Below are 11,205 nucleotides of genomic sequence, written 5' to 3'. Positions count from 1 at the left end.
TTTAATTGTCCACTGTTTTGTGGCAATATTGGATATCTTGTATTTAATTCATTGAATGTGGCTCACTTAGTTCTTTCCATTGCATGCTACATCAACTGTTTGTTATGTAAGTGGGTGTTTGTAGGTTGGCATCTCATTTTTAGATCAACATAGTTACTGCTTCTGACGGACCTATTACAGTTTTCTTTGAAAGATAGTTGATGCCTAGCTTGGTTGCAGTGGTCGAATGGAGAAATGCCAGGCCATGAATTTGCAAAATGAAGTTCTGAAAAGAGTCATTCTGCATTTGAAACATTAACTCTGCTTCCCTCCCCACAGCTACTGCCAGACGTGCTCAGTTTATCAAGCAGTTTCTGCTTTTATTTCTGACGTCCATCATCTGCAGTATTTTGCTTTTATTTGAGTCCCCAAATTAGTTATCGCTTTAGACACAGATTTCAGCACTTCTTAAGACTTACTATATGTTAGAAAAAAAACACTTGTAAGCTAAGCCCAACAATTCCAAATTCATTAAGAACAAACAATATCTGAAGTAAATGCAGCATAGGACTGATAAAACAAAACAACATAGCACATAGTTATAGAAAAAAAAGCACAATTAGTTTTGTGATTTTATTAGATGCTTGTCCAAATGATTATAATAATGCTGAATGTCAACAAAGATTTCAAAGTAAAACTAAAATTTAAACCTTTAGACCAAAGAGATAAGAGGGACACATTATTTAAATCTTCTGAGCTGTCAAATACCCCTGTGAATTTTTAAAAAAAATATGTGATACAATCCAAATATTTCTCCAACTCAATCTTAAATTGAAATGAGCATGTTCAACAATCATACTCACATGTTTCGATTTATGTGCACCTTCGAAGCCAGGCTAATGTTCTCAGATTAGAGACACAAAAAAAAACCTGCAGATACTGTAATCCAAGGTAGACAAATAGGGGGCTGGAAGAACACAGCAGGCCAGACAGCATCTGGAGGAAAGGATCAGTCAACATTTTGGTATTACCCTACTTCAGGACTCAGGGCATCCTTTGAAGAGACTCTAACTTAGTTAGAGACAGCCCTGAAGAAGGGTAATAACCGAAAAATTGACTGCTCCTTTCCTCCAGATGCTGTTTGGTCTGCTGTGTGCTTCCAGCCTCCTATTTGTCTACCTGATTTTCTGAGGCATTGTGTGTTCAAATTTCATAATAGCCAGTGGTGAAACTTAAATTGAATAAAAAAATTCTGGAATTAAAAATGAGTCTAATGGCTTCATTTAAACCATTGCAGATCAACAATAAATACCGAGCTGGTTCAATAGTGTCCTTTACGAGATGGTATCTACCATATTTACCCTTTATCAAGATGGAGAGTGAGGTTTTGATTCGGAGACTTTGGTGCTGAATCATAATAAAGGAAACTATGAAGATATGAGGTGTCAGTTGGATTTGATAGATTGGCGAGAGTTACTTAAAAGGATGACAGTGGATAGGCAATGGCAAACGTTCAAGGATTGCATGGAGGAACTGCAACAACTGTTTATTCCTGTCTGACAAAAAAGCAAAATGGATAAGAGGGTCAATCCATGGCTTATAAAGGAAATTAGAGATAGTATCCGATCCAAGGAAGCAACATACAGATTGGCCAAAAAAAATAATATGTCTGAGGATTGGGAGCAGTTTAGAATTCAGCAAAGAAGGACCAAGGGATTGATTAAGATGAAGAAAATATTGTATGGAAGTAAGCTTCCAGGAAACACAAAGAATGACACTAAAAGTTTCTATAGGTACATGAAGAGAAAGAGATTGGTGAAAATAAATTTAGGTCCCCTACAAACGGAGGATGTATAGTTGGGGACAAAGAAACAACTGAGCAACTGAATACATACTTTGATTCTATCTTCACGACACAGGAAACAAATGAGACACCAGGAATGTTATAGAATGAAAGATTTAGTGAGTGGGAAGAACTGAGGCAGATCAAGGAGTGTGGCATCAAGGACCCTAGCAAAACTGGAATCAATGGGTATCGGGGGAAACTCTCCATGGTTGGAGTCATACGTGACACATGAGAAGATGATCATGGTTGTTGGAGGTCAATCATCTCAGCACCAAGACATCTTTGCAGGAGTTCCTCAGGGTAGTGTCCTCGGTCAAACCATCTTCAGCTGCTTCATTAAAGACCCTCTTCCCATCATAAGGTCAGAAGTGGGGATGTTCACTGATGATTGCACAATGTTCAGCACCATTCGCAACTCCTCAGATACTGAAGCAGTCCATGTGCAAATGCAACAAGATCTGGACAATATCCAGGCTTGGGCTGACAAGCGGTAAGTGACATTCTTGTCACACAAATGCTAGACTATGACCATCACCAATAAGAGATGATTTAACTACCACTACTTGACTTTAACTGATGTTACCATCACTAAATCCCCTATCAACATCATCCTGGGGGGTTATCATTAACCAGAAACTCAACTGGACTCAACACATAATCCCAGTGGCTACAAGAGCAGGTCAGAAGCTAGGAATACTGTAGTGCGTAACTTACATCCTGACTCCTCAACACCTGTCCACCATCTACAAGGCACAAGTCATGAGTGTGATAGAATACTTCTCACATGCCTGGACGAGTGCAGCGCCCAACAACACTTAAGAAGTTTGACACCATCCAGGACAAAGCAGTCCACTTGACTGCATTACATTTACAAGCATCCATTCCTTCCACCACCAATGCTCAGTAGCAGCATATCTATAAGATGCACTAAAGAAATTCACCAATGATCCTTAGACAACAGCTTCCAAACCCATGACTACTTCCATCTAGAAGGACAAGGGCAGCAGACATGCGGGAACACCAGGCCTTCAAGTTGCCCTCCAAGCCACTTATCATCCTGAGTTGAAAATCTATCATCGTCCCTTCACTGGTGTTGGGTCAAATTCATGCAATTCCCTCCCTAATGGCATTGTGGGTCAACCCACAGCAGGTGGACTGCAGTAGTTCAAGAGGCAGCTCACTACCTCCTTCTTAAGGGCAACTAGGGATGGGTAAGAAATTCTGGCCAGCCAGTGACACCCACGCCCCACAAATGAAGAGAGAGAAAAAACGCAGAGAAATGGTGCTGGGAAAATTAATGGCATTGAAGGCGGACAAAACCACAGGACCTGATAATTTGCATCTCAGAGTACTTAAGGAAGTAGCTCTAGAAATAGTGGGTGCATTGGTGGTCATCTTCCAGGATTCTATAAACTTTGGAACAGTCCCTGCAAATTGGAGGGTATCTAATATCACTCGAATATTCAAAAAGAGAAGTAGAGAGATAACGGGGAATTGTAGATCAGTAAGACTAACATCAGTAATGAGGAAAATTCTCGAATCCATTATCAAGGACTTTATAGTGGAGCATTTAGAAAGCAGCGACAGGATCAGACAGAGTCAGCATGGATTATGAATGCAAACCATGCTTGACAAATCTGTTGGAATTCTATGAAGATGTAACTAATAGAGTTGACAAGGGAGTGCCAGTCGATGTGATATGTTTGGATTTTCAGAAAATGCTTGACAAAGTCCTGCAGAAGACATTGTTGTGTAATATTAAAGCGCATGTGGTTGGAGGAAGTGTATTGAGATGTGTAGAAAACTGGTTGGTAGAGAGGAAACAAACTGTAGGAATTATTAGGTCCTTTTCAAATTGGCAGGCAGTAACTAGTGGGGTGCCACAGGGATTGGTGCTGGGACCTCAGATATTCCTAATTTATATTAATAATTTGAATGAGGGAACAAAATGTAACATCTTAAAATTTGCAGATGATACGAAGTTGGTAGGAGGGTAAACTATGATGAGAATGCAGGGATCCTTTAGCTTGATGTGGACAGGTTGGGTGAGTAGGCAAATCAATGGCAGATGCAGTATAAATTAGATAAGTGTGAGGTTATTCACTTTGGAAGCAAAAACAAGAAGGCAGATTAGTACCTGAATGGCTGTAAATTGGGGGAGGGGAGACTGCAGCAGGGCCTCGGTGTCCTTACGCACTAGTCGCTGATGGTAAGCATGCAGGTGCAGCAGGCAGTAAAGAAGGTAAATGGTATGTTGGCCTTTCATTGTGAACGTTTGAAGTACAGGAGCAGGGATGTGTTGATGCAAGAGTCTTGCTGAGGCAACAGGTAGAATATTATGTGCCATTTTAGTTCCCTTTTCTGAGGAAGAATGCCCTTGCTTTTGAGGGAGTGCAGCAAAGTTTTACTAGGCTGATTCTGGGGATGGAAAGACTGCCGTATGAGGAGAGATTGACTAGGTTAGGATCATTTCTGCTCGAGTTCAGATGAATGAGAGGGGTTCTCATAGGGATTTATAAAATTCTTACAAGAATGGACAGGGCAGATGTGGGGAGGATATTCCTGACCGTGGGTGTGTCCTGAGCCAGGGCTCCCCCAGTCTGAGGATTCGGGGTAGTCTATTTAGGACAGAGATGAAGAGGCATTTCTTCACCCAAAGAATGGTAAGCATATGGAATTCATTACCACAGGAACCAATTGATGCCAAATTGTTGAATGTATTCAAGAGGTGGTTAGGTATAGCACTTGGGACAAATGGTATCAAAGGTTATGGGGAGAAAGCAGTTTTAGTTCATTGAGTTGGATAATCAGCCACGATCGTGATGAATGGTGGAGCAGGCTTGAGGGCCTAATGGACTCCTCCTCCTCCTATCTTCTATTTTTCTATGTTTAGGCCTACATGCTACTCCAGATTCACAGCAATTTCGTTCACACATGCCCTTTAAGATGGTCTCGCTAGTATATTGCACTCAAAGTGAATTAGGGATTAGCAATAAATGCTGGCCAGGAATGACCACATCCCAAGAACAAATGAATCAAGAAAGGATAACAAATTCAAGATTAAGATATTTAGGAATGTTGTGAGGAGAAAAGTCTTTCCTTTGAGAGTTGTTAGGATTTGGAATGCACTGCCTGGGAGAGTAGAGTTGGCAGGTTCCAGGAAATTTGAATATATATTTAGAACTGGAGAACGAAACCAGGTGGCTAGATCTTCTGAGAGTCAGTATAAACGTGATGGACAGAATAGCCTCCATCTGTGCTGTATATTTCTCTGATTATGTAATTTTATGAATGTAACTCTGACCAAGTTTGAACTAAAATTGCCAAATTTCATGTTATTCATTCCAATCTCTAGCCCAGTGATTACAGTTTCACTCTAGAGGCCTTTCTTCAGATGGCCAACCAATAGAGGGAGTTATCTTTAGAATGGACAGGAGCAGACGGCCAGAAAGAAGATTTGGATGGAGTTGACTGTGGGCATAAGTAGCCATAGGATATTCGCCAAACCTGTATTGAATATCACAAGCAATTCAATTGCCTACTTTGATCTGTCATGGTGGCAATCATGTATTTCAGAAATGGGAATCATACCATATCCTTATGGAAAACTGATGCATCATACAGGTTCAGACTCAGATGCACAGCCACTGCATCAGGAGGTCCAAGTGTCAGCCATAATTGAGCACTGCATTAAAAAGAATGAATGGCCGCTTGAAGCTGGCATAAAAGTGTATTGTTTGTCACTGAAACTGACACAGACTAATATAAAGTTGACATTATCTGATGGATGTGCTTCATTGTCTCTGTCTCTAGTTTTGGTGATTCTGGTGTGTAACTCATGCCTGTCAAGACCCCAATGGAATAGGAGGCAATGGAAACAGGATGGGATGCAGCAGGGTGAGGATAAACTGTTTGATGATGCAACGGCAAGTGTATAAAGCAAAGTGTGGAAACACCAATCCTTCTGGTAAGTAATAATTATCACATTCCTGTGGAAAGAAACATTCAAATCAATTACAGGCAGCTTTAATTCAAGAATGTATAATGCATTAATACCACTCTTACCTATCATACAGGTTACACAGTCAATAACGAATCAAGAAAGAATATCAATAAAAGACCTCACAGAAGGATCTGCCATCTTTGGAAATAAGACAACATCAACCTAATGCATGCTCCAGAAGGGCAGCTACTCTTAAATCTGTGGGATTTTAATAATTTTTTTCATTAATTCATGGGATTTTATTGGCGGGGTCACCATCTATTACTAATGCCTATTGTCCTTCAGAAGGTAATCTTGAACTGCCATCTTAAACCACCATAGTCCATTTACATTAGATACTCCCTGCAATGCTGTCAGGGCAAAATTCTAATGATTTTGACACAGCAACTGCATGAATGTCGTTGCATTTCAACGTCTGAAAGCTGAGTGTCTTTGAGAGGAAAGTGCAGGAGTAATGTTTCCATGTATCTGCTGCCCTTGTCCTTCTAGATGATACTTGTGTGAGTTTGGAAGGTGCTTTCGAAGCAGCTATGGTGAATTTCTTGTAGACGACACACACCTGTACTTCTGAGCATTTATGCAGGAGGGAATAAGTGTTTGGGGACGCGATGCAAATCAAGTTGCTTGCTTTGTCCTGGACGATGTCGTGCTTTCTGAATATTGTTGGAGCTGCAACCATCCAGAGAAGTGGTGAGAATTCCATCACCTTCCTGACTTGCGCCTTGTTGATGGTGAAAAAAAAAAGTCTTTGGGGAGTCAGGAGGTGAATTATGCCCTGCCATATCCCTGTATTTTGACATGCTCTTACAGCTGAATGACGTGCATGGTTTTCGAGACACAGACATCAGTAACACGGGAAAAAGCACATTCTGGCCATCACAGCCACACCAGTCAAAAACCAGCACAAAATATTCTAATCTTTGATTTCAGCACTTTGCTCATAGCCCTGCATGCTTTTGCATTGCAACTGCATGTCTAAATACTTCTTAAATACTAGGACGGCTTCTGCCTGTACCACCCTTACAGGTAATGAATTCCAGACTCTCAATAACCTCTGGATGAAAAGATTTCTTTCTCATATCTTGAAGAAGCCTTCTACCCCTTGTCTTAAATCTATGCTCCTGGTCATCCCGAGCCTGAAAACTATCCATGGTCTATCTGCATACGGGCACAAACTAATCCATTTGTGGTGTAGTTGCAAATGGGGCTGAACACTCTGTGATCATTATATTTCTGGTCTTCTGATGGAGAAATTTAATTGTTAAAGTGTCTGAACTTTGTTGGACTGAGATCACTGCTCTGAGGAACTAATGCTACTATGTTTTGCCTCCAAGAACTATATGCTTAATATAGCTCTAGCCAACAGATAGTTTATCCATTGTTTCAATCATACTTCATATTCTTAAGGCTGCTCACCATCAAATACAGCCTCATTCAAAGGGTGACACTCTTAATATATTTCTGCAATTCAGATTTTTTGGCCATCATTGTACTACAGTAACAATGATGGTTGGTACCAAGTCCAGACAGAACACAGTATCCTCATAATCGAAAACGTTAATTTACTGATATGTTGTATAGATGCCATAAAACTCCTATACATTTCATACAATAAAGACCAGCATTTCATTTTAATTTATGTGAGTACCAACTACAGCTGCAGGTTTCAGCATTTCCTCTGCTGCCTTGAACCCTCACAGCTAAAGGGAGATGATGACTGCTACATGGAAGTGGTAAATTTCTTTCAATGCTGACACTTCATTGGAAGCAGTAGTAACCTCACACCAACACTGCTGTCCCACATCTCAGTCCCTGATGTACAATGCCTCCACCTCAAGAGCTGTTGAACTCTCCTCCTGGACCACTCTCTCAAGGTCATGGCAGAAAAAAAAGGTCTACAAACATCTTCTTATCCAAGATTATTGACTTCTTCCACACTCCCAAACAAATGCTAGCAAATTGGACTGGATTAATTTAGGCTATCTGGTCAGAATAGATGAGTCTATCTTTATGCTGTAGAGCTCTATGAGTCATAGAACATAGAACATAGAAATGTACAGCACAGGAAACGGACCCTTTGGCCCACAATGATGTGTCAAACACCATGCCAAATGAAACTAATCCCTTCAGCCCACCATTGGTCAATAGCCCTCCATTCCTTGTATACTCATGTGCTTATCTATAAGTCCCTTAAATGCCCCTCTTGTACCTGCCTCCACCACCACTCCTGGATGTTCATTCCAGCGTCGTATCATTCTTTGTGTAAAAAAAAAACTGGTGCCTCACGTCTCCTTTGAACTTGCCCCCTGTAACCTTAAATGCACGTCCCCCAAGTATGACTCGAAGATTCAGAACTCAGTTCAAAGGAACTGAGTGAAACAGATAAGAAAGACTTACAAATCAAGAACCTCCAATTCATCCATGAAAGATTCTACTCATGATAAATTTTTAATCATCTTGAATTTTGCCCACAATGAGCAGCAACACATCTGAACTCTTTCTTTTAAAGGAAAAGGATTCATATCCATGTTGATGATACACACGAATAATGGCCAAAATGTTGAAACACCAATTTGTAATCTCCAGTGATGTCAGTCAAAGGAGAAAACTATGTGTGCAGTATGTCGTATTCTGCATGAAGAACAACCATTCCAGGAATAACTAGATAAATTAGGTCTTAGAAATGTCAAACTTATAACAAGTCAGTGAAATACAGCATCTGAGTTAGAAGATGCACAATGCATTTCAGCTAAAACATATGGTCTGTATTTATTAAATAACAGTACAGAGCTTGCTTGTTAGTGAGTACGTATTGCAGAGATGTCACTATTTAGGAATGAATAAGCAAATTATTCATAGCCTCCCTTTGGAAATGAACATAAACTAATTCTGAAACAGGCCGAATATTCACTTTTCCATTGTGTCACCAAATGGTGAACTCGAAGATTCCAAAGTCTCCCTATTCCAATCAGCATCACCCCAGGCCCCCCCCCAACGACCCCCTTAATGTCAAGTTAGCACGTAACAGCATTTTTATTCATGGGTTTTGTTAAATCGACATGAATAACTTATTTGCACATTGAACAGGCCAAGTTTCAGAACTGATTTTTTTTTGTTAAAAGATAAAGCATGTTTCAAATCAAAACTTCGTGCAATGGACAAATTCAAGGAACGGGGAGAAACTGAAAGTGTCTTTGATCCATATTTAAATAAATGTAGGTGTAAATGATTTTCAATTCTGATTAAATGAAAATCGGGAAAGATGTATAAAACTGTCCAAAATATCAGTCCAACTTCAAAATTCGTCTTTCTGCTGGTCATTGTGACTTTGTTCAATTGTGTAAAATGGGTGCTGGTAAAACATTCAGCTTTACAGCTCTCCACATGAACTTCACATTCACCAACGTTACAACAAAGTAATTACCAATTAAAATGTCAGCGTCTCATTGATGAACAGTTTCAAAGCATATTTGGAAGCCACTGAACCTATCATATTCCTCTTTGCATTGTTTTATTTCTTCAGAAGAATAATATTACATTTTGGGGCAAAACTGCAAAACAAAAAAAAAATTACCAAGGCTGGAGGCCTAAATAGCAAATATTTCAAACGCCATAGTATACTTCCCTGGTGAACTTAAATAAGCCGGTATGAAAGTCATTTAAACTGTGCAAAAAATAAGCATGCTAATCGTTATGTGTTTAGCTTCATTGAAGTTATCTGGAAATTGTCGAGCTCGAAAAGCTACCACAAAACATACGCAGGAAAGAAATCCAGTATAGTCGAGTACAGAATAAAAGGTTAATAATGATCATACGTTGCATTCAAACACGATTATTTCATTAGATTGACTAGTGTTTTCCAAAGGATAAGGTGGAAATACAATTAACCAGGTCATATATATTTCATATTGTAACAGCTTAAGGATGGATCCATCAGCCGTTGGTTCAAATGGCCCAAACCATTTCCTTATATTATTGCTGGGAAACATTGCTTTGAATGCCGACACCACGACTATTGCTTTACCCAATACACAAAATATACAAAGAGCAAAACTAACACAAAATGCTACATGGCAGAGCATACAGGACCAAAGTAATAGCTCCCCAATGAATGTAATTGAAGACAGAAAACAAAGTGTCAGGGCAAAAAGACGAAGGAAGCTTAACTCAAGAGTTATTAGCTTTAACAATCGGAGTTTGTCTACAGACGTAGAATATTGCGAATACACCAACAGTGGTGCAGGCTCCCAACAATGTTAGTGTCACCGGAATGATACCCATTGTCCCGAAAAAGAAAAGAAACTCAATTTCCTTTGGGATTCATTAGATTTGAACTCCAACGGGGATATTATGCAATGAATGGAATCTAAAAAGCAACACAAGATTTGCTCATTATACAAGGGGCCCTCATGCCAGTGCAATGCGGACATCAAGTTTAGGCAACAATTCTTTTGGCAGAGGTGTTTGCTTGCCAGTTGTGTTACTCAGTTCACCTTGTGCACATTTTATGCAATCAAAACAGAAAATTGACTGCCCTTTTCTTCCTGCTTTCCTTGATCTTTGATAGCAGCTTTCAGAGCAAACAGTTTTAGGAACTTTATTATGAATTTGAATACAATGGTGGAGAAATACAAATAATTCCATGTGGCAAATCTACAACATTTAGTCTGGTTTACAGAACAATAGCTATTTCTGTTACATTTGTTGGGACTGTCCTTTTTTAAAATAATATTATGCTTTGTGACCACATCATATTCCATTCCAAAGAAACAGTAAAGTGCTTGGAGTAGATTTACAGTTGCAGAACCATGACATTTTTAGTGAAAATTGAGATTCTCCTTATAACATTCATGAGGTATCCTTGGAGTTGCTTCATTTATTATTGAATGAGGAAATAGTGAACGAACTAAATAAATTTGAATGCATTTTGTAGTAATGCCGTTTAATGGCTGAAATGAAAACCAGATTTAGAATAAAAATCATGCAATGTGGACCTTTCTGGTGAGGCTAGCATTTAATGCCTGTCTCTTTCTGCCTTTGACATGCCTTCCTGAACTGTTGCAATCCATTTCCTATAATGCCAGAAGGGAGAATCTGAGACGCATTTTTAAGTCAGGACGGTGAGTGGTTGCCAGGGGAAGTTGCAGATGGTGATGTTTCCATGGATTTATTGCCAATGTTCTACAAGATGGAAGTGGGCATGGTCTGGAGGTACTGCCTAAAGAGCATTGTTGAATCACTGCACAGTATCTGAAGGTGCTCTGCTGAGCATCTGTGGTAGAGGGAGTGAATGTTTGTGGATGTGGTGCCAATCAATTGGGCCACTTTTTCCTAGATGACGTCACAGTTATTGGAACTGTATCCATCCATGGGGGAT

The 11,205-nt window shown here is 39.7% G+C and overlaps 1 pseudogene; it reads right to left on the bottom strand.

Moving 5' to 3' along the window:
- Positions 1-9,255: 9,255 nt before the first annotated feature.
- On the bottom strand, positions 9,256-10,109 carry LOC109927642 (annotated as a pseudogene).
- Positions 10,110-11,205: the final 1,096 nt, after the last annotated feature.

This window comes from Rhincodon typus, chromosome 13 (assembly GCF_021869965.1).
Source record: "Rhincodon typus isolate 14 chromosome 13, sRhiTyp1.1, whole genome shotgun sequence".
Lineage (NCBI taxonomy): Eukaryota > Metazoa > Chordata > Chondrichthyes > Orectolobiformes > Rhincodontidae > Rhincodon > Rhincodon typus.
This window is presented reverse-complemented; position numbering and strand designations above follow the sequence as displayed.